Source organism: Podarcis pityusensis (assembly GCF_964106645.2).
Source record: "Podarcis pityusensis genome assembly, chromosome: 3".
In the NCBI taxonomy this organism is placed as follows: domain Eukaryota; kingdom Metazoa; phylum Chordata; class Lepidosauria; order Squamata; family Lacertidae; genus Podarcis; species Podarcis pityusensis.
The window spans coordinates 51,686,031-51,707,886 of NC_138026.1; the positions used below are offsets into that span (position 1 = coordinate 51,686,031).

Genomic DNA, 21,856 nt, shown 5'->3' on the forward strand with positions numbered 1-21,856 from the left:
ACAACAAAACATTCAAGCAAGGGGCTATGCTTAGGCTGCAGAAGATATTTGTATTCATTAGATTTGAGATGAACTGTTTTGTTGCTGTTTTTAGAGCTTTCTAAATTGCATATTATAAACGGCAGACAGAGTATGGTATTTTTTCTCCCTCTTATGAGTGTTGAAATTGGGATGGGAAAAGTATTACTGCCTGTGGCATGTATACTAATCCCACTGTTCTATCTGGTCACAACTTTTTGGTAGTTTTTTTTAAATCTGCAGAACAAATCTGGCCGAAGATGGCAGCAGGTCAAAATAAAAGAGGATGTATACCATAAGAAACAATGCTTCTCTCACACTGTGTTCAACTTTCTTAAACTACTGTTTCCCTCCAGTTAGAAAGAGTGTTTTATCATTTATGAGAATGAAAGTTTTAATAATTCCTTTGGTATAAAAAGTTCTAGCATAATACAAAAAAAGTTAAATAAATATAGTAGGCCAGGAATCCAGGAGGCTACCAAAGTTAACAGGAAGACAGTTGCCTTCTAAACTTGTCACAAACTGTGTACAGACTTAGAGCAAATTGAAAGCATGCTCAGGGGTCACAGAATGCCAATCAGCCATTGTGGCACACTAAACAATTCATTGCAAGTTCCACTTGCCTCCATTTTTATTCAGATATCATCTCTTTACACTGAATGAAAGAAACACAAGTCAACAACCCCTGCTTTCTCTTTAAAATCGTTTTAGCTGCTGATCCCCCCCTCCTCCAACCACAACAAATATTGAAACCGAGACAAGATCAGGGATTGATGTTATTCCAAAACAAATGTTCATGTAAACACTGTCAAGAGTGTTAATTCATTTGCTTAAATTTATAGTTTGCCTTATGTGAAAAGTCAAACCTAGAAATTATAACTCCTTACAAGATAGCTAAAATAACTGCATTAGAAATAATTCACTATATAGTCTTCCCCACGTGCCCTTGAGGAGGCAAGAGCTCACACTGAAACAGGCACATACTATGAGGCAGACACATACCAAGCATTTTGCAGATGGGAACAAAAACCCCATTTATAGGATTCTTTCAATGAATGAACTTATGTCAATAGAGTGAGTTGTTTATAGCTTGAACCATACTTGGTGACTGCCCTTTTTAAGGAATCACATTTCACAACTTGAAAACTCTTTTGAATCCCAATAACTTACAACTTACAAGTTCTTGTTCCATTACACATATTCTACCACCAGCAGACACAGAATCTCACTGTGTTCCCGCAAAACTGTGCTGAACACAGCAGCATTCTTATACTTGCACAGTATTATCAATTATTTTTCATTTCAGAGCTGATTGCTTAGGACTCTCTCTGTTGTGTTCTAATCAGGGAAATAATATTTTTCTGCAGTATCTACTGCAGTTACTACTAGTTTATCAGCCACACAGTTCATATGGTCCACAGATCAAGTGCTCAGTACAAATCACTTTCCAAGAGCAGAAGAACATCATTGTCCACTTGCACATACTAATTCAAAAAATTTAAATGCATTTTGCAGGCCATTTCATTCCCTTAAATCTACTAAGGATTTAATCAAATTTAAAAGAAGGACTTTCTGTTTTTGTACAGAGAGGCGCGCTCTCTCTCTCTCTCTCTCTCTCTCTCGTGTGTGTGTGTGTTGAGAAATCTACCTCACAAGCCAAGCTTTTTTCTTCATGTAGGAAAGAACAGCAGAAGCCTTTGTCTTTTGTTCAAAAAAGAATCGCAGAAGCAGAGCTCCGAAGATGCACTGGGGCTGCTAGAGTTACAAGACTCCAGTTGCTAGATCACAGACATAGGCTCAGACCAAGGTATAGTAACTTTTTATTGTGTTCAGATGTTACAATACAGAGCGGCCACTGGAAACATATTACATTCTGTCCTCAATATCTATTCCGGTTTTCAAACACTGCAGAAATGATGATATTTATTTACTATTAACATCTACATCATTTAGTACCAGGCTATCTTAAGAACCACCATCTCTCCATACACTTTAAGATCATTAGAGGTGGTCCTGTTAAGAGTACCATTTCCTTCAGACAATGGTCCTTCCTGGTGGTTCCCCTCAGGCTATGGGATGTACTAGAGACTAGATACTGGGTCCACTTTCTCTTGGCATGTATTTCAATTCGGCATTTTTCTGATTAATATGTTGTTTGGCCTTTCAATTTTTAAAAAGCCACTATATTATTTGCATGAATTGTAAGGTAAAAGGTAAAGGACCCCTGGACGGTTAAGTCCAGTCAAAGGCGATTATGGGGTGCGGTGCTCATCTTGCTTTCAGGCCGAGGGAGCAGGCATCTGCAGACAGCTTTCCAGGTCATGTGGCCAGCATGACTAAATTGCTTCTGGTGCAACAGAACACCGTGACGGAAGCCACAGAGCACGGAAACGCTGTTTACCCTGTAACTTTACTTGGAGCTTTACTGTTATTTAAGTGTGATTTCATTCTGAGGATTTCGCTTTTTTTTTTTTTTTAAACAAGCAACAAGATGAGCTTTGTTGAATTTCAGAATCATGAATTGAAGGTATGAAGTTGCATTACACCAACTCTGACCATTGTTCCATCCTCCACTGTACTGTCTGTTCTAATTGGTATCACCTCCCCAAGGTCTTGGGTCAAGTCTTTCCCAGGCTGATATCTGTGATCCTTCTAACTGGGGATCCTGGGAACTGAACCTGGGGCATTTTGCAGGCATATCATGTGTTCTTCCCCTTCCCTTCCCTTCTGATGTCAGACAAGCAGCCTGATTGAAACAGAAGGCTTTTCTGATATTATTTTAGGAAGCCCATTTACAGAGCTGTGCTTCACAGTAGTTCATTAGAACCACCTTTCCTCATCTACACCACTGAGTATCAGGGCTAAAGCATGTCCACAAGTAGTAGATTTAAGCTAAGCAGGTAGATTTAAGAATTGCATTTCACGTTATTTGTAGCAGTGGTACCATGAGCCACCCCACGGTCAAGACTGAACTACACACTACCATTCCTTAAAATATTGAGTGCTTAAGAAACGTAAGAGCAAAATGTCTGTCCATGTTGCAAGTCCAAAATTCCTGTTGCTTTCAAGGAGAACATATATTTATCCAATATTTTAGAATTGTAATTCAAAGAATACAGTAATCTACTTACATTTACAACCAGCATTAGAAATTTTTGTGGACTGCAATTCACATTTGGATCCAGGACAATTCATGCACTTACTGGGCCTATGGCTGGCTTCTTACTTCTTGCTAGGTTGATGTTTTTCATCGGCCTAGACTCAAGAGCGTTTGTGGTTCGCATGAGTGCTCTGTCACAATGTGATACATTTCCTGTCTGGAAAGCAATTCGGCGCAGGAAAGAGTGTTAAAACCCACACATAGTACGTGATGACTGAATATCTGCCTACTACACCTTGTGCACATACGTGTTGTGCCTGCAAAGACACAACTGCATGCAGTTTACTGGCTCCTGTAAATCTTGCATAAAGTAAAATAGGTAAAAAGGTAAAGGTAAAGGACCCCTGGACGGTTAAGTCCAGTCAAAGGCGACTATGGGGCTGCAACGCTCATCAGGCTGAGGGAGCAGGCATTTGTCCACAGACAGCTTTCCAGGTCATGTGGCCAGCATGTCTAAACCGCTTCTGGTGCAACACAACACCATGACGGAAGCCAAAGCACACAGAAACTCCCTTTACCTTCCCACCATAGCCATGTGATTATCACACATGGTATCCCTACACATTGGGATTTACAATTTTCTTTCATTGAAGCTTTCTACGCAGCTTCCTTCACTGTCTACACAGAACATACATTTTTGTTGACATGCCTCAGCATGCCACTGCCCGATCCAATTCTTCTTATTTGTACCGCAGTCCTGAAAAGCCTTTTGTGCCCATGAGAGAATATTCTGTGCACATGGACAAGTCCTAGGGCCTTCCTAGTTAAATGGCTTTAGTGTATAGGGCCATCAAAGCTCAAGTTTTGGGAATGCATATTGTGTGCTTTTCAGATATTTATTTTCCTTGCATGTATTGGACATATAGCTGTAAGTAATGATGACACACAAAAGGTTTTCATTTGTTAATGTAATTTTATTTCAGGCCTTGCTTCAGAGGAAGGAAACCTTGGGGAGCTACAATATTTACTCTGAAGTTCAGAATGCTGACATGTAGCAAATGTTCCACAAAACGGATTCTCAATAGCTAAATTCCCTATAGGGAGCCAGCATCAACATCGTGTTTGAAGATTCGTCCCTCACATACTCTCTCCAAAAAAAGAAAAGGAAAAGTGTCAGAGCAAGCAACTGTGAGTCCCAGCTGTTCAAACCGTTCATTTTTCATAGCAATCCTATTCTTAGTCTAGAGCTCAACAGCATGAAAATAAATATTGCCTGAAAGAGATTACTTTTCTATGGCAGCAACACTAAGCGCAGTTACTTGAAAACTCAGTGTGGCTTACTTCCAGTTAGACATGCAAAGGATCATGCTGTAAAAATGCAATTAACTCTGTGAAACCAATCTATAAAACTTATTGGTTGCTTTTTTTAATGTCATAGTAATATTGGATTCATAGTGTCTACTTGCTGACAGATGCCTAATGGACAAAATACAATCCTACCAGGGTCTTTTTCTCCTCTAAGCAGCTGGACGCATTTTCATGTGTCCAAATATCCTTTGGCACTTCCTGGCACTGTAGTACTTTAAAAATGTACTCAATAGGTTTCTGTTATAGACCTTCTATGTAACATAGACTACATCCCCACTCTTCTCTACAATGTGTTAATTGTTACCCCTCTGCTGCATAACTCTAAATGGCACAACTGGCAAATTACTGTCTTGGTAAATAAGGTTGTTTGTTTTAAAATTCAAATTTTGCTAGGAAATAAACAGTGCAGCATAGGATGCACAAACATAACAAGTACAACTTAGTAGTTGTATGTGCACGGCCCATATATGATAGATAAGAAATAAATATTATCTTGTATACATAAGGTACTTTCCGACATTCCGTCAATTTTCCCCAACACTCCAAGAAACAAAGCCCAAAATGGGGCCATACAGTTTGGAGCAGGCTTGGGTCTGATTGCCAGTGGTTGGGGGCTGTTCCAATGATGCCATCAACTGCTTCATATATATACTTCATCTATATGCTTAAGTCTAGTAGTGGTTTGCTTTCTTGTTTGTTTTTTGTAATGCTGAATTTATTCTGTGTCTGCTAAACTGTTTATTTTTGTTACTTTGAATTTACTGACATGCTCCATACAGTGGTACCTCGGGTTACATACGCTTCAGGTTACATACGCTTCAAGTTAAAGACTCCGCTAACCCAGAAATAGTACCTCAGGTTAAGAACTTTGCTTCAGGATGAGAACAGAAATAGTGCTCTGACAGTGCGGCAGCAGGAGGCCCCATTAGTTAAAGTGGTGCTTCAGGTTAAGAACAGTTTCAGGTTACGAACGGACCTCCGGAACGAATTAAGTTCTTAACCCGAGGTACCACTGTATTTTGAAGTTTTACTTGCCAACTAGGAATCAGAAACTTAGGTATTCTTTAATGAGGTATAAAGTTTATGGCAAACAGAGAAGTAACAGGACAGCAGATAAGACAGGAAGAGTCAAGACCAGTAGCCAATCCACATATTGCTCCTGAACATGAAGTGTCTCCTTATTCATCTTAATTCTGGGTAAAGTTATGTTGATAATGAACTTAGACATAACTGACACTGTTTAGAATTAACAACACAGGCAACTCTCAATTTATGTGATGGTTACGTTCCAAGGCACTGCATGTTTAAATGAAATCATGTATATCTGAAGCACCATTAAAAACCCTGTAAACACCCTATTTTGCTCCTGCTCCTGCCCTTCCAGGTTTGGCACAATGTGCCTAAAATAGTCACTGCCTGTAATGCTTAAGCTTGATGTTGACCCTTCGCCACAGCTAGCTATAGTTAACTTGGGGTAGGGAAATTCGAAGTGGTCAAATCTTTACTTCACTTTTTTCCCATTAGAAAAGCAGCTGTTTTGCCCAACCATGTTAAAGGACAACGACTTTTGGTGAGTGAATGAAGAGACTGCCAAAAACTATGATGATTGTGGAGTGCATAAAATATTGCTGTTAGAATCTATCCTGCCACAGCTCTAGCAAACTAAAAATGGGATTAGAAGGAATTAGAAAAGCAACACAGGAGTTACAGGAAATTAGTACAGTGTTGTGTACCACTCCAACAATGTGGTTGGAGTGGTACACAACATACAGATAACTCTACTGAATACAGGAAATGTTAACTTACAGCTGAAGCAGCATAACAACAGACTTCTCTTGGTTTTGTAGTGGTTTGGTAGCCTCTTTGTGCAAGAGAGGCTTTATCTAGAACTTCTGATACACACTGTGAAGACAAAACTGGCTTCAACGGTTTTCCTGCCACAGCTGATTTAAAATGGTTGCAGAGAGTCACTCAATCTGGACTCTGGTGATCTCCTGCAGGCCCCCATCTTCTCTTGTGACACCACCTGTCTGTTCCTAATCACCCTATTTTCAGCTGCAGAAAACTTTCTGGAAAAGCAAAATTTTCCATTTTCTGAGTTCACTATTAATAATAAATGAATGCCCATTGCAAAATACAATATTAAAAGTAAAAGAAACATTTCAAAATAAATGTGTCTCTAGGGCATTTTCCAGTGCAAAGTGAAAACTTTCTGATGCAAAGTACAGTACCATATGCAAAATTTCCATTCAAAATTTTATGGAAACCTACATTTCTGCTCCTTCCTCAACCTGTTTGAGGTGTCCTCCTCTCCACACTGCCAACTCCACATTGCTTCTTAACTGCCGTGCTGTGTAGCCCACCTTGGGGAAAGCCTATTTTTCTTGGCAGAGAAGGCAGTGGCTTACAGGCAACTTTCATCCTGTGTTCCTTCTACTGCAGCGTTAGAGAACCTTTTTGGCTCCACAGACCAATTTTAGCATGTGTGCAGTTGTACTTACCTGTTGATCACCTGACATCAAAATAACAGCAGGTGACTGGATGCTCTGAAGTCCCAAAGAAGGGACCTCCAGCAGGTTTCTGCTCTACTGCCCATCATCAGTTGAATTCTGCTTTACATTGCAAATACGCAACCAGGAGTGAACCCAAATGTGTACTGGCAGCTGCATCTCTATGAGCATGGTTTGATGAAAATGGCTTTGTGGGCCAAATCTGAAGTCCTGTCAAGCCAAGTTTGGCCTGTGGATCTCAGGGTCTCCACCACTGTTCCATTGGGATGGGCCTGACAATGGGTCTAATGAATACAGCTGACTACTGTCAGCCAAGGCAGTACCGGTCAAAGCAAGGCAATGACAACACTTTAGGTTGGGGGGGGGGACCACTATATACACTATCTACCTTTGCAGAGGATTCAGCAAATCAAACACTAAGGAATGTGCTGCCATATCTGAAGGGAGGAGTTGAAAGAAAACCACACCTGTTGTTTTCACTGTGTGTCAGGCCTTATGGACAGCTGTGAGGATCCAAACATTAACATCCTACTCTCCATCATATTATGTCCTCATCTTAAAGATATCTGATGGCAAGGAATAAAGGGACAAGACACCATAGATATAGTGTGAGAAAATCTTGCAAGTTCTGTTCACATTATTCACCTTGCAATGATATACAACTCCTTGAAAACTAGAGGATATAAACTCTCCCTACTCACAAAACGCTACCTACTCAACTGCTGCCAGTGCTCTAGACTGTCCACATGAGGCCTCAATTCTATCACTATTGAAAAACCAATGAAAAGGAAACTGAGAATACAAGAGCAAGAGGTTTTTGTTTCTGTTTCTGTATGGGAGGCATAGAAAGGGAAATATACCAAAGTCTCAAAATGGCATTTAGATTCATGAAACCCTCATCTCAGCTTACCCAACAGTCATATAAACAACGTTTGTAATGAAAAGACAGAATGAAAAGATATTTATATCAGAATATGAAACTTGTGAACAGTACAGTTCCCAAAAAAGATTTCATCTTCATTTAGAACTGCATCTTAAGTAGCTATGGTGGAATCTGTAGCCAGATTCTATAGTTTCAGTAGGATTTAAGCAGCCTATTTGTGCAGAATTACAACATTGACTCTCTGTGTGTGTGTTTTTAAGGCAGCATGAATGGTTTCCTGTAATTCCCCATTGCTACAATGGAAGAGCTCCATCCTGGAATGAGAAATGGGCTTTAGGAACCTGCAGACAGGTAACCAGGTAGCAAGCACTTGTCAATAAGCCCACAAAAGTTACTACCCTGCATTTTTATTTGTCTTTTGCAGGCCAAGTCACAGTAAGCTGGGGTCACTGTGGTAAGGGCACAGGAAGCAATAATGACATGATAACCTTTTGTGATTGAAATGGCCAAAACTTTATTGATTACAGATGTCAGAAGGCTTTGGCATAAGCATTGGCTTAATATCCTGAATCAACCATCCCAGTTGCTGGCTGATTACTTCATCAGGGTCAGTCCTGGGATAAGAATCCCCATATGATGCACATCAAATACAGGCAACCCATACAGGATGCCATTTGGGAAGTTCTGTGACCCGTTAGCCCCCATCTGGGCATACCAACATAGTCCTTCCCCTTGGACTCCCTTATCAGGGATCACCCTCACCTGTAGCTACAATAAAAGCCTCTTAGTAGGCTTAACAGCTGACTACCAAGCACAAACACTCAAGTGAGATGGACAGAGCTAAGCATACCTCACTTTACCAGCCCACTCACTTTACTTTGTGAAATTCCTTGTCGACTATGGCTATTAGGTAAGTAAAACCAGTTATAAAATGCAAAGCTGAACAAGCAATCTTCAAAGTATCAGGACAAAGTGGGGAATAAAATGGGAGCATGAGAAAGTTGTGTTGGTTCAAGTGTTAAGTGAAACGTAAGTAAGAATGATAGCTATGATAACCAATGCCAATTCCAATACCTGATTGCACATAGTGGGGAACCTGAGGGCCAGACATGAAGGCGGCACTTCAGGTGTCTCTATCTGGCCCTCAGGACTCTCCCTAGGCTGCATTTCCTTCCCAAGCCACATGTCTTATCCCCAGGCCCCCCCCCGCACTCTCTCTCCTCTGCATCCTCCTTGAGTGCCCTTGTATGACTGGAGCTGTGATAATGCTTCCTGCTTGCCTCGATTGACAGTGTGTGGGTGTGAGTGTGTAGAAACTTCCAACTTTTGCATGGCTGGAATGAAGCCCACTGTACAAAGGTAAGAGCCACATCCATTGTTACACCCATTTCTGCCTCTGCCTCTACCAACATGCAGCTCTTGGAAGGCTCCTGCTGAGAGCATATAGCCATCAGGCTGAAAATAATTCCCCACCCTGATACAGTAAAAAAAGAAAAGGTCTAACCAAGAGAGCATTGTTAAAAAAACAAAACAAAAACAGCCTGCAGGTGCAAGCCTGGATTAAGACTCCTTCAGAACACTATTAGTTATAATAAAACATTTTTATTTCATTTTTAAAGGAACTGCGCTTAAAAAAATAAGCCATATTGTAAAAACTGAACTGGTTTTTTAAAAAAAATCTCTTACACAAAGCCATTCTTGTAACGCTAATGTCTCCTTTTTGAACTTGAGCAATAGATAGCTACATCACACCACAGGAGGAGAGAAAATGCCACCATGTGCTTCAAATGTCAGCCTTGTTCTACTTTGCTTTGACATTAGAAGTCTGGCAAGATATTCTAAACAATTGCAAAGAGCTCAGAAGAGAGCACTCTGGAATTTGATAGAGTGGAAGGGTAGCCACAATTTCAGAAGTATTTAATAGGGGTGAGCAGTGACCACAGAATTTGCCTTGTATCTGCTGTGTTTTAGAGCATCCTGATCTGTATTGTTTTGATTCAATTCTTTATTTGGGTCCAAATCTGATACATTAAATCTGCACCTCTATTTTATCCCCATATAATGGGGGTAAAACACATTGTTATTTCAACATCTCTCCTCCACAACACTGTGATTGAAATGCCCTGGGAAAGTAATTCCCAGTGGAGAAGATGGAGAAATGCTACTGGGTGACAGAAAGAAGGCAGAACTGCTCAACACCTACTTTGTCTCTTATCCTCACCCAAAAGGAAAGCGGTGCCCAACCTTGTGATAATAGAATAAACAATGTAAGGAGGGTGCTGCAGCCCAAGACAGGAAAAATAGGTAGTAAGGGAACACCTAGCTACTTTAAATGAATTCAAATTTCCAGGGTCTGATGAGCTTAACCCAAGGGTGCTAAAGGAGCTTGTGGATGGTCTCAGAAGGTCTCTCCATAGAAGGAAAGGAGCGAGAGGCTTCCCTGCTCTTCTGTTACAACCAAGTGCTACTGAGTTCTCTGCTTCAGCATTACATGAGATTTCAGAATACCTGTGGAAATTACTTCCATACATGCATGCATGCATGTAGTAACACGTGTAGAAACAGCCCAGGTAAATGAAAATGAGTTTTTGGAGATCAACAAGACAGACTTTGCTCAAGACAACACTATGCTCAAGCAATTTCTGCAATTCATTTTAAAATCTGCTCATCATGAGTTTTTTTTTCTGAATATTTGATTTTTACAGGGTTATTCATTCAGATCTATATTTCATTTTCTTTTATCCAATGTTCTATACAAGTAATGAATCAATAAACCAAGATGAGTAAGTGCTGACCTATTTCAATCAAATGCCTTAATTTGTATTAAATTAAAAGTGTAGGACTTCCGGGGGCGGCGCGAACGGCAATGGCGGTCCTCTTCTGAACGGGAGAGGAGGCTCCACAGACATCGGGTCGTCCGCTACGGCGAAGCGGAGACCCACTTCGGAAAACCACAGGCGGCAAGAGCCTGTGGTCTTGAGGCTCGGTGGGCGCCTAAAGCGACCCTCCAAACGCCAAAGGAACCCCGTAAGGGGCTCCGGAGCGTGGAGGGGGGTTGCGGCGCTGTGATTAAAAGATCTGAACTTGGTTGAACTTGGCTGAGAGCGGAGAGACGTGGAAACAGGAAGTCCGTCTTCCGCTGCCATTGAACTTGAAAAAGCAATTAGTTGGAGGAGTGGAGGCTGAAAGAAAGAGCTTTTAAACTTTACAGATCTAAGCATCCACTGAACCTGCAATCTAAAGTAAAGATCCTAAGTTAAAGATTTGGAATTATTACTTGCATTTGACTTTCCTCCTTTTATTGGATTACAATCAAAAGGTGAAACCCAGGGTCCGGAGCTGCCTGAGCTTTGAGAGACTGAGCTGTCAGTACTGCAGATTTGGATATTGTATATTGGAACTTGCAACAATCTGAGGGTATTGAGACCTTCTAATTTGAAACATTCTTTTTGGAGACAAGTAAGCACTGTTTGTAACAAAGTGATTATTTATCAACTCTGCTAAATATTTGTATCTGAAGGTTCCTGGATACTAAATTAGACTCTGAAAGACATTTTAAGCTCCCTCTAGAGGATTGGATTAAAACAGTGACTTTACATTTACTTTCGATTCCCTTGCTGTTTGCTTGCTCTGGGCCTTTCTATTCTCATGGGAATAACTCAGTGTGACCTTGACTGATAGATAACGTTGGAATGAGTGGCACAAGAAGAAGAGGAAGAGTTAGACAAACAACTTTGACAACTCTAACCTCAGCCTCGCAGACACGCAGATCATCTGTACCTACTTTGCCCTCAGAAGTAGAAGTAGAAGAAGTTGCCTCGTCACAGGCAAAAGAGGGAGAGGGTGAAATAGAGCAGTTACAATTGGAAGATATGGCCTCAGGAGCATCTGCTTCTGTTTTAGATAAAATTTTTGAAAAATTGGAAGGTTTGGACAAGAAAGCAGATGAGCAATCAGCAAAGATTGACAAAAATACAGAATGCCTAAATAAATTAACTATACAAGTGGCACAGAACACACAGGCAATTGGACAGTTAACAGAGGCCACAGCAGAAAATCGGAAATTGGCTGAGGATACCAGACAAAAATTAGAAAATTTAGAACAAGAGGTAAGACCACTCACCAAACAAGTTGGGGAACATCAGATTTATCTTTCTATGATAGAACTGCGAAATCGTGAGAATAATTTGAGGATTAGATCGTTACAAGAGGCAGAAGAAGGAAATCTAGCTGAGTTTTTGACCAAAGAATTCTCCAAGTTCTGGAATTTGGAGGAAAAGGACTTCAAAATTGTGTCAGCTTTCAGACTTGGAAGATTTACAAAGAAGGAGAGGCCCAGAGACTGTTTGATAACATTGAGATCAAAGGAGGAAAGGGACAAGATTTTGGGCCTACACTACGGAAAGTCACTGGAGGTTCTGGACAGAAGAATTGAAATTTACAAAGATATTCCAAGACAACTGTTGGATCTTAGAGCCGCCTACTCTGAACTTGCCAAATTACTAAGGAGCAACGCAATTCCATTTAGGTGGGAATTCCCCCAAGGAATATCTTTTACCTTTAGAGGGAGAAAGGTCAAAATCAGAACATTGGAAGAGAGAGACAAATTTCTGTCTACACACGGAGAGGACCTTCAAAAAGGAATTGAACTACCTTCTGGGCCTGGGGCAACGCCAGCACCAACACCAGCACCTGGGGAACCTGAAGATCCAGTGAAGATACCACCCCTGGAGAAATAACCAGATCAATTCAGGATGTCTCTGCAACTGTTGAGTTGGAATATTAATGGTTGTAACATTCCGGAAAAAAGGAAGAAAATATTTCATATATTAAAAAAAGAACAATTGGACATTATTTGTTTACAAGAAACACATGTGACGAGGCTCCACAGAAAAGTGTTAATAAATAAAAGACTGGGCCAGGAATTTGTATCGTCGGACAAAGTTAAGAAGAGAGGTGTGGTGATATATGCGAAAGAGAGCCTGTCACCTAAATTTTTATTTAAAGATGAACATGGAAGAATTTTGGCAATTGAGATACAACATCAAGGAGAGAAATTGTTGATATTAGGAATTTATGCACCTAATGAAGGGAAATCGGAATTTTACAAGAAGCTGCAGGAGACAATGCTGGATTATCTGGACTACAACAACATCATAATGATGGGAGATATGAATGGGGTCGTATCAACTAACATGGACAAGTCACAAAGTCAAAATGTTACAAAAGACGGCAGACTACCTAAAACCTTTTTTGAAATGACAGACAATATGGATTTGATTGACATCTGGAGGACAAAGAACCCACTAGGAAGAGAGGGAACATTCTTTTCTGAAGCCCAACTGACCTGGACAAGAATCGACCAAATATGGATTTCTAGAGGCCTGGCACCTAAGGTCAGAAAAGTGGAAATCTGCCCAAAGACCTGTTCCGACCATAATGCAGTAAAGATGGATATGACACTACTACCAACTGGATCCTTTAGATGGAAGATGAATGACAATTTGTTCAGAGATCAGGAAATTACCAAGAAGGCCCAAAAAGCTTTGAAGGATTACTTTGAGATAAATATGAATACTACGGTGGAAAAAAGAATCGTCTGGGACGCAAGTAAAGCTGTAATGAGGGGATTCTTGATACAACAGAATGCAGTAAAGAAAAGAACACAAAATGAGAAAAAAGATAAGATCTTGGATAAAATAAAAGAATTAGAGAAGAAGTTAAGAGTGAATCCGAAGTCACAGCCAACTCTGAGAGAAATTAAACTTTATCAAACACAATATTCTAAACTGATAAACCAGGAAATCGAATGGAAGGTTAAACTAATGAAACAAAAAACGTTTGAGTCGGCGAATAAATGTGGAAAACTGCTAGCTTGGCAGTTGAAGAGAAGACAAAGATTAAATACGGTTACAAACTTAGAGATTGAAGGAAAAAACATTCAGAATCCAGTGGACATCAGAAAGTGTTTCCAGAGATACTTCAAAAAATTATACACCCAAGGGCCGCAAGAAGAAGTTGAGATTAAACAATTTTTGGCAAAAAATGGACTATCCAAATTGTCACAAGAAAATAGGACAATCCTGAATGCTAAAATAACACGACAGGAGATTGAACAAGCCATTCAGAACATGCAACTTGGTAAATCTCCAGGGCCAGATGGGCTGACCTCCAAGTACTATAAGACATTAAAAGACTATTTGATACAACCTTTGATGGAGGTCAGCAATGAAATTATGGAGGGGAAGAGGGCACCGGAGTCGTGGAAGGAAGCGTTTATCACATTAATACCAAAGTCGGAAGCTGAAAAGACACAACTTAAGAACTACCGTCCCATCTCCCTTCTAAATGTGGATTACAAAATATTTGCAGACATTTTGGCAAGTAGATTTAAAAAAGTTTTAAATGAAGTAATCCATAAGGACCAGGCTGGCTTTCTCCCAGGTAGACATTTGTTTGCTAATACAAGGAACATTATTGACATTTTGGAACTTTTGCAAACAGATATAAATACAAAAGCAGTTTTAATTTTTATAGATGCGGAGAAGGCCTTTGACAATATCTCCTGGAAATTTATGATGGGAAATTTAAAAGAGATGGGAGTGGGACGGGGTTTTGAGAATGGGATTGAGGCGATATATTCAGAACAGAAAGCTAAATTGATAGTTAATAATGTGGTTACAGAAGAGTTCAAAATTGAAAAAGGGACACGACAAAGTTGCCCTATCTCCCCTTTGTTATTCATTTCGGTTCTGGAAGTGCTATTGAACATGATTAGAGGGGATCGGTTGGTGGAAGGAATTCAGGTCGGACAGAAACAATACAAATTAAAAGCTTTTGCAGATGACCTGGTTTTGACCCTACAGAAGCCAGAGCCTAGTACGAAAAGAGTATTACAACTCATAGAATCATAGAATCATAGAGTTGGAAGAGACCACAAGGGCCATCGAGTCCAACCCCCTGCCAAGCAGGAAACACCATCAGAGCACTCCTGACATATGGTTGTCAAGCCTCTGCTTAAAGACCTCCAAAGAAGGAGACTCCACCACACTCCTTGGCAGCAAATTCCACTGTCGAACAGCTCTTACTGTCAGGAAGTTCTTCCTAATGTTTAGGTGGAATCTTCTTTCTTGTAGTTTGGCTCCATTGCTCCGTGTCCGCTTCTCAGGAGCAGCAGAAAACAGCCTTTCTCCCTCCTCTATGTGACATCCTTTTATATATTTGAACATGGCTATCATATCACCCCTTAACCTCCTCTTCTCCAGGCTAAACATGCCCAGCTCCCTTAGCCGTTCCTCATAAGGCATCGTTTCCAGGCCTTTGACCATTTTGGTTGCCCTCCTCTGGACACGTTCCAGTTTGTCAGTGTCCTTCTTGAACTGTGGTGCCCAGAACTGGACACAGTACTCCAGGTGAGGTCTGACCAGAGCAGAATACAGTGGCACTATTACTTCCCTTGATCTAGATGCTATACTCCTATTGATGAGGCCCAGAATTGCATTGGCTTTTTTAGCTGCCGCGTCACACTGTTGGCTCATGTCAAGTTTGTGGTCAACCAAGACTCCTAGATCCTTTTCACACGTACTGCTCTCAAGCCAGGTGTCACCCATCTTGTATTTGTGCCTCTCATTTTTTTTGCCCAAGTGCAATACTTTACATTTCTCCCTGTTAAAATTCATCTTGTTTGTTTTGGCCCAGTTTTCTAATCTGTCAAGGTCGTTTTGAAGTGTGATCCTGTCCTCTGGGGTGTTAGCCACCCCTCCCAGTTTGGTGTCATCTGCAAATTTGATCAGGATGCCCTTGAGTCCATCATCCAAGTCGTTGATAAAGATGTTGAATAAGACTGGGCCCAAGACAGAACCCTGTGGCACCCCACTAGTCACTCTTCTCCAGGATGAAGAGGAACCATTGATGAGCACCCTTTGGGTTCGGTCAGTCAGCCAGTTACAAATCCACTGAGTGGTAGCATAGTCAAGACCGCATTTTACCAGCTTCTTTACAAGAATATCATGGGGCACCTTGTCAAATGCCTTACTGAAATCAAGGTAGGCTATATCCACTGAGTTCCCTTCATCTACCAGGCTTGTAATTCTGTCAAAAAACGAGATCAGGTTAGTCTGACATGACTTATTTTTCAGAAATCCATGCTGACTATTGGTGATCACAGCATTCCTTTCTAGGTGCTCACAGACTGTTTTCTTAATGATCTGCTCCAGAATCTTCCCTGGTATTGATGTCAGACTGACTGGGCGGTAATTATTTGGGTCCTCTCTTTTCCCCTTTTTGAAAATAGGGACAACATTTGCCCTCCTCCAGTCTGCCGGGACTTCGCCTGTTCTCCAGGAATTCTCAAAGATGACTGCCAGTGGTTCTGAGATCACATCTGCCAGTTCTTTTAATACTCTTGGATGCAGTTCATCTGGCCCTGGAGACTTGAATACATCTAAACTAGCCAAGTATTCTTGTACTATCTCCTTAGTTATTCTGGGCTGTGTTTCCTTTGCTGAATCATTTGCTCCAAATTCTTCAGGTCGGGCATTGTTTTCTTTATCGGAGAAGACTGAGGCAAAGAAGGCATTGAGGAGTTCAGCCCTTTCTGTGTCCCCTGTTTGCATTTCACCATCTTCTCCTTTGAGTGACCCCACTGTTTCTTTGTTCTTCCTTTTGCTACGGACATACCCATAAAAGCCTTTTTTGTTGCTTTTAACCTCTCTGATTAATGACTTTGGTCGGGTGGCTGGATTTAAATTAAATAAACAGAAAACTAAGGTTTTGGGAAAAAAATTTGACTGATACAGAGTCAGAACGGTTTCAGAATGAGACGGAACTTAATGTGGTTAAAAAAGTAAAATACCTAGGGGTAAACATAACAGCAAAAAACCTAAGTCTATTTAAGGATAATTATGAAAAATGCTGGGTAGAAATTAAGAGAGACTTAGATAGTTGGTCAAAATTGAAACTTTCTTTGTTAGGCCGAATTGCTGCTATCAAGATGAATGTATTGCCAAGGATGTTGTTTTTATTTCAAACACTTCAGGTTTTGGACAAGACGGAGTGCTTTCAGAAGTGGCAGAGAGATATTTCTAAGTTTGTCTGGCAGGGCAAAAAGCCCAGAATTAAGTTTAAGATATTAACTGATGCAAAACAAAGAAGGGGCTTTGCCCTGCCAGATTTAAAGTTGTATTATGAAGCCGCAGCGTTCTGCTGGCTAAGAGACTGGCTACTTCTTGAAGACACTGATGTGTTGGATTTGGAAGGGTTTAACAATGCTTTTGGATGGCATGCATATTTGTGGTATGATAAGGTTAAAGCAAATAAGGCCTTTAAGAACCATATTGTCAGAAAATCACTGTTTAATGTCTGGACAAAATATAAAGACCTGCTGGAAAATAAAACCCCAAGGTGGCTTTCACCTTTGGAAGCCAAGGCCCGAAAAAGACCCAATATGGAGGCCAAATGGCCAAAATATTGGGAAATTCTAGAAAAAGATGGAGACAATTGGAAACTGCAGAGTTTGGAGAAAATGAAGGATAAAGTGCGAGACTGGTTACATTACGCTCAGATTAAAGAAGTTTTTAAAAATGACAAGAAATTAGGGTTCCAGGTGGAGAAATCGAAAATAGAAACAGAATTGTTAGAACCTAAGAGTAAGGTACTTTCAAGGATGTATAACTTGCTGTTAAAATGGAACACACAAGACGAAATGGTTAAATCGGCTATGATAAGGTGGGCGCAGGACATTGGGCATAACATTATGTTTGAGGACTGGGAAAGGTTGTGGAGTACTGGATTGAAATTTACTGCATGTAACGCTTTGAAAGAAAATGTAATGAAAATGATATATAGATGGTATATGACCCCAGTCAAACTTGCAAAAATTTACCACCTGACTGACAATAAGTGTTGGAAATGTAAAGAGTGTGAAGGAACATTCTTCCACCTCTGGTGGACTTGCCCTAAAGTGAAGGCGTTCTGGGAAATGATTTATAATGAACTGAAAAAGGTATTTAAATATACCTTCACTAAGAAACCAGAGGCCTTTCTTTTGGGTATTGTCGGCCAAGGGGTGGTAAAGAAGGACCAGACATTTTTTATGTATGCAACAACAGCAGCAAGGATACTACTCGCAAAGCATTGGAAAGCTCAAGATCTACCCACACTGGAAGAATGGCAGATGCAACTGATAGACTACATGGAACTGGCCGAGATGACCGGCAGAATTCGAGACCTGGGAGAAGAGAGGACTGAGGAGGATTGGAAGAAATTTAAGAACTATTTACAAAAACATTGCAATTTGAGTGAATGCTAAACAGGATGCTAGATCAATATAACTGAGCACCACTAAACTTAGATGACTTTAAGAAAATAAGTGAGATTGAGAAAATATAACTCTTTTTGAGAAGTAGAAGATTATGAAGCATAGAAGGGATATAAGATTGCAAATAAGATAATAAATTGCTGACAAAATGTTATAACGATGAAAGTGGGAGCGGGAGATGTGAGGAAGTCCAAAGAAAATGTGAAATTATGTCAAGATATATGTTACATTGTTTATTATGTGCATTGCTATTGTAAAACCCAATAAATTTCTATAATAAAAAAATAAATAAATTAAAAGTGTAGGAGGTCCCTCCTTGGCCCCTCAAAGCACCAGATGCTGCTCCTAGCTTCCCTCCAGCTTCAAGCATCAACCTTTGTTTAACTGGTGCTATCACTATACCTAGTTTCCTGAACTGCATGCATGTACTTGGGTCCCTATGAAAGCTATGCTGTACCAGATATATATTTTGTGCTGAATAGTTCTTTCCCCAACTCTGGGAAGGGTTGTGGGGATCTAATATGCAGGCAAAGGGATAACACAAAATGAGACACTGAAAGTAGGACAAAAAGTTAGAGAGGAGGTACTTCCAGGCAACCTGCTTATTGAACATTCATACTAATTTGTTTGCATGAAAATAAGAGGACACTAGCTCTTTATTGAGGATTTGTTCTGATTTGTGTGCAGGGAGTTCAGCAAATGTTATCCCACACTTTTCAGGGCCTTTCACTGTTACAGTGGTACCTCGGGTAACATACGCTTCAGGTTACATACGCTTCAGGTTACAGACTCCGCTAACCCGGAAATAGTACCTCGGGTTAAGAACTTTGTTTCAGGATGAGAACAGAAATCGTGCTCCGGCAACGCAGCGGCAGCGGGAGGCCCCATTAGCTAAAGTGGTGCTTCAGGTTAAGAACAGTTTCAGGTTAAGAATGGAGCTCTGGAACGAATTAAGTACTTAACCCGAGGTACCACTGTACTTTTCTTATTGCAAAAAATCTGATTTTGAGAAGTAAATTTCTTGCAAAATAGTTTCAAATCAATTCTAATTGTGTAGCCTGAATTTGATGGTCTGTGATTGAATTTCAGCAGGAAAGTGACACAGTCTGGAGGTGCCCAGCGACGGAGGAAAAGGAAAGGGAGGAAATATAACCTGACCAAATAAATTGGTTCACACCTCTGCCACAATCAAAGCTAACAAAGACCATAGAATGAACACGAATATAATGTACACCAGAGGTCTAAAAGCACATCCATCTCTGCAACTATGTATGTCTGGGCCTCAATGGTGCCTGGGAAACCATTTTCATACATTTCTTGTATACATACATGTGTGCAAGAGCAGCCAAGAAACACACACACACCTACATGGTTTTCTATTCATCATTTTATCTATAACTGACACAAAATCATCAACACACAAGGACGTTGCAATAAACCATTCTGATGTTTCACAATGATAAGACCTATAAAATGCCTTCCTTTCACACACAGAGCTCACACAAGAAGTAATGCACAGCTTCCTTCACTCTCATTATGTCTTGTTCTTGAAATCAGCATTTCAGTGCCTATTATTTTGTTCAAGCTTGTGTTATTAATGCTGTTTCTACATCCAGCACAGAGAAAACAGGCACATTTTTTCCTTACAGAATTCTAAAATAACATAATGAGGGAAGCAAGATAATCAGGAAGTTCAAGTACACCGGAGATCTCAATTAGATTCAGGGTGTATTCTTTAGCTTTTATTAACCCTTTTGTATTGGTCGAATGCCACTGAAATAGACATTCTTCCATTTCTCTTTGAAAGTACGCCAAAGAGTAGAAAATACCATATACAGTGGTACTTCAGGTTACAGACGCTTCAGGTTACAGACTCCGCTAACCCAGAAATAGTACCTCGGGTTAAGAACTTTGCTTCAGGATGAGAACAGAAATCGCGTGGCGGCAGCGGGAGGCCCCATTAGCTAAAGTGGTACCTCAGGTTAGGAACAGTTTCAGGTTAAGAACGGACCTCCAGAAGGAATTAAGTTCTTAACCCGAGGTACCACTGTACAGTTACAAACAGGAGGAAACAACCACACAAATAAAAGTTAAAAAGCTATGCATCACCACCGCTACTAGTCTAGCTGTGCTTTGGTCCTTCTTCCATGTTAACCCTCCTGTAAAGCATAATTCGATAAACTATCCAGAAAACCCTAAACCCACACACAAACTCAAAGGCTACATCGAATATATCTTGCCCAGGTGTTACTATGAATTCACAAGGAAACTTTTACCAACCTGGTGCCCTCCAGAGCGGCCAGCAGTGTCCTGACCAGTATCTCTTGAAACGTCTCAGTAAATACTCCCTTAAAATCTAAAATGCATAAAACACTGTTTGCTCTTCTCATTTGCAGTGGCTCAGTTTCTCATACATTATATAATCCCCCCTTAACATGCATACTTTTCATTGGATGCCAGGACTGGGCACCCTCCCTCCCTTCTGTTCTGAACAGAGGAGAGGTGCAAAGAGCTGAAGTGACACAACCTGCAAGTGTAACCACAGTGCTAAACAGATTGTGCTCAGGAAACAACAGTGTGAGCTTTTGGTTTCTGCCTGCTTGAACACTTCTATCTCTACAGTAAGGAGGTTTCTGGAGCAATAATCACAATCATGTTCTAATCAATACAGATGTACTGCAAACCATGGTTTACAAACCCATTTCAAATCACGGTTTCTAGTTTCTGGACATTTGCAAACCATGGTTTAGCTAATCAGATATAACGGCATGATGTAGATGATAATTCCAGGTTTCATAAACCATGATTATGAAGCCAGAACAAATGCCAGGGATGAGTTTTTCTCCTCTTTCATACCAATGTGGCACTTCATTTCTGGATTGTATTAAGACAGTTACCCCATTATGTCCAACCAAGGAATTCTAGCTTAATGTCATAGCTAGCTTAATGTCATATGTTAATATAACATACCTTAAGCCAAAGTGTCTTGTTCTGACATAAGAGGGAACTGTGGCTTAATACAAGCTAGAAATAAAGCACTGAAGTGGTGCATGAAGGAAAGAGCACTGGTTTTTTTCTTGGTTCCAGATCATAGCTAAGGAAGAGAGAGTTTAACCATAATCCCTGATCTGGATGATACAGCTGCTGTATCACGCTGAGCTAAAAATACCAGCAAGAAACAAAGTGGGTGCAATCTAATCTCCAGAAGCCAGAAGATTCGCACAGTCCTGATAAGCCATGACTTGGCTTACTGTGACGTGTGAACCAGGCCACTGTGTTGATGCCTTACTGTGTGTTCTTTACTGATGACAAGGTATGAAGCTTTCTACAGTGGTACCTCGGGTTACATACGCTTCAGGTTACAGACTCCACTAACCCAGAAATAGTACCTCGAGTTAAGAACTTTGCTTCAGGATGAGAACAGAAATCGTGCTCCGGCGGTGCGGCAGCAGCAGGAGGCCCCATTAGCTAAAGTGGTGCTTCAGGTTAATAACGGTTTCAGGTTAAGAACGGACCTCCGGAACGAATTAAGTACTTAACCCGAGGTAGCACTGTACTTCATCTCATTGGAAATAGTGCCAGGAAGGTCTCCTCTTTTTCCTGGTGTTTAAAAAAATTAAAGTGTAAGGTAACTACAGTGTAAAGGCAGTGCCTTCCTT

At 40.6% G+C, this 21,856-nt stretch overlaps 1 protein-coding gene across 7 annotated transcripts in view; it reads right to left on the minus strand.

Moving 5' to 3' along the window:
- The window catches only part of FYN (FYN proto-oncogene, Src family tyrosine kinase), a 117,466-nt gene that overhangs the window by 64,736 nt on the left and 30,874 nt on the right, over nt 1-21,856 (minus strand). Inside the window, exon 1 of one of the 7 annotated variants that reach the window (XM_081000399.1) lies at nt 20,478-20,598. The exons of the other annotated variants lie outside the window; for them this stretch is intronic. The gene's annotated coding sequence lies outside the window, so the exon portion shown is untranslated. Of the gene's footprint in view, nt 1-20,477; nt 20,599-21,856 lie in introns of those variants that run through there. 7 annotated transcript variants of the gene reach the window in all.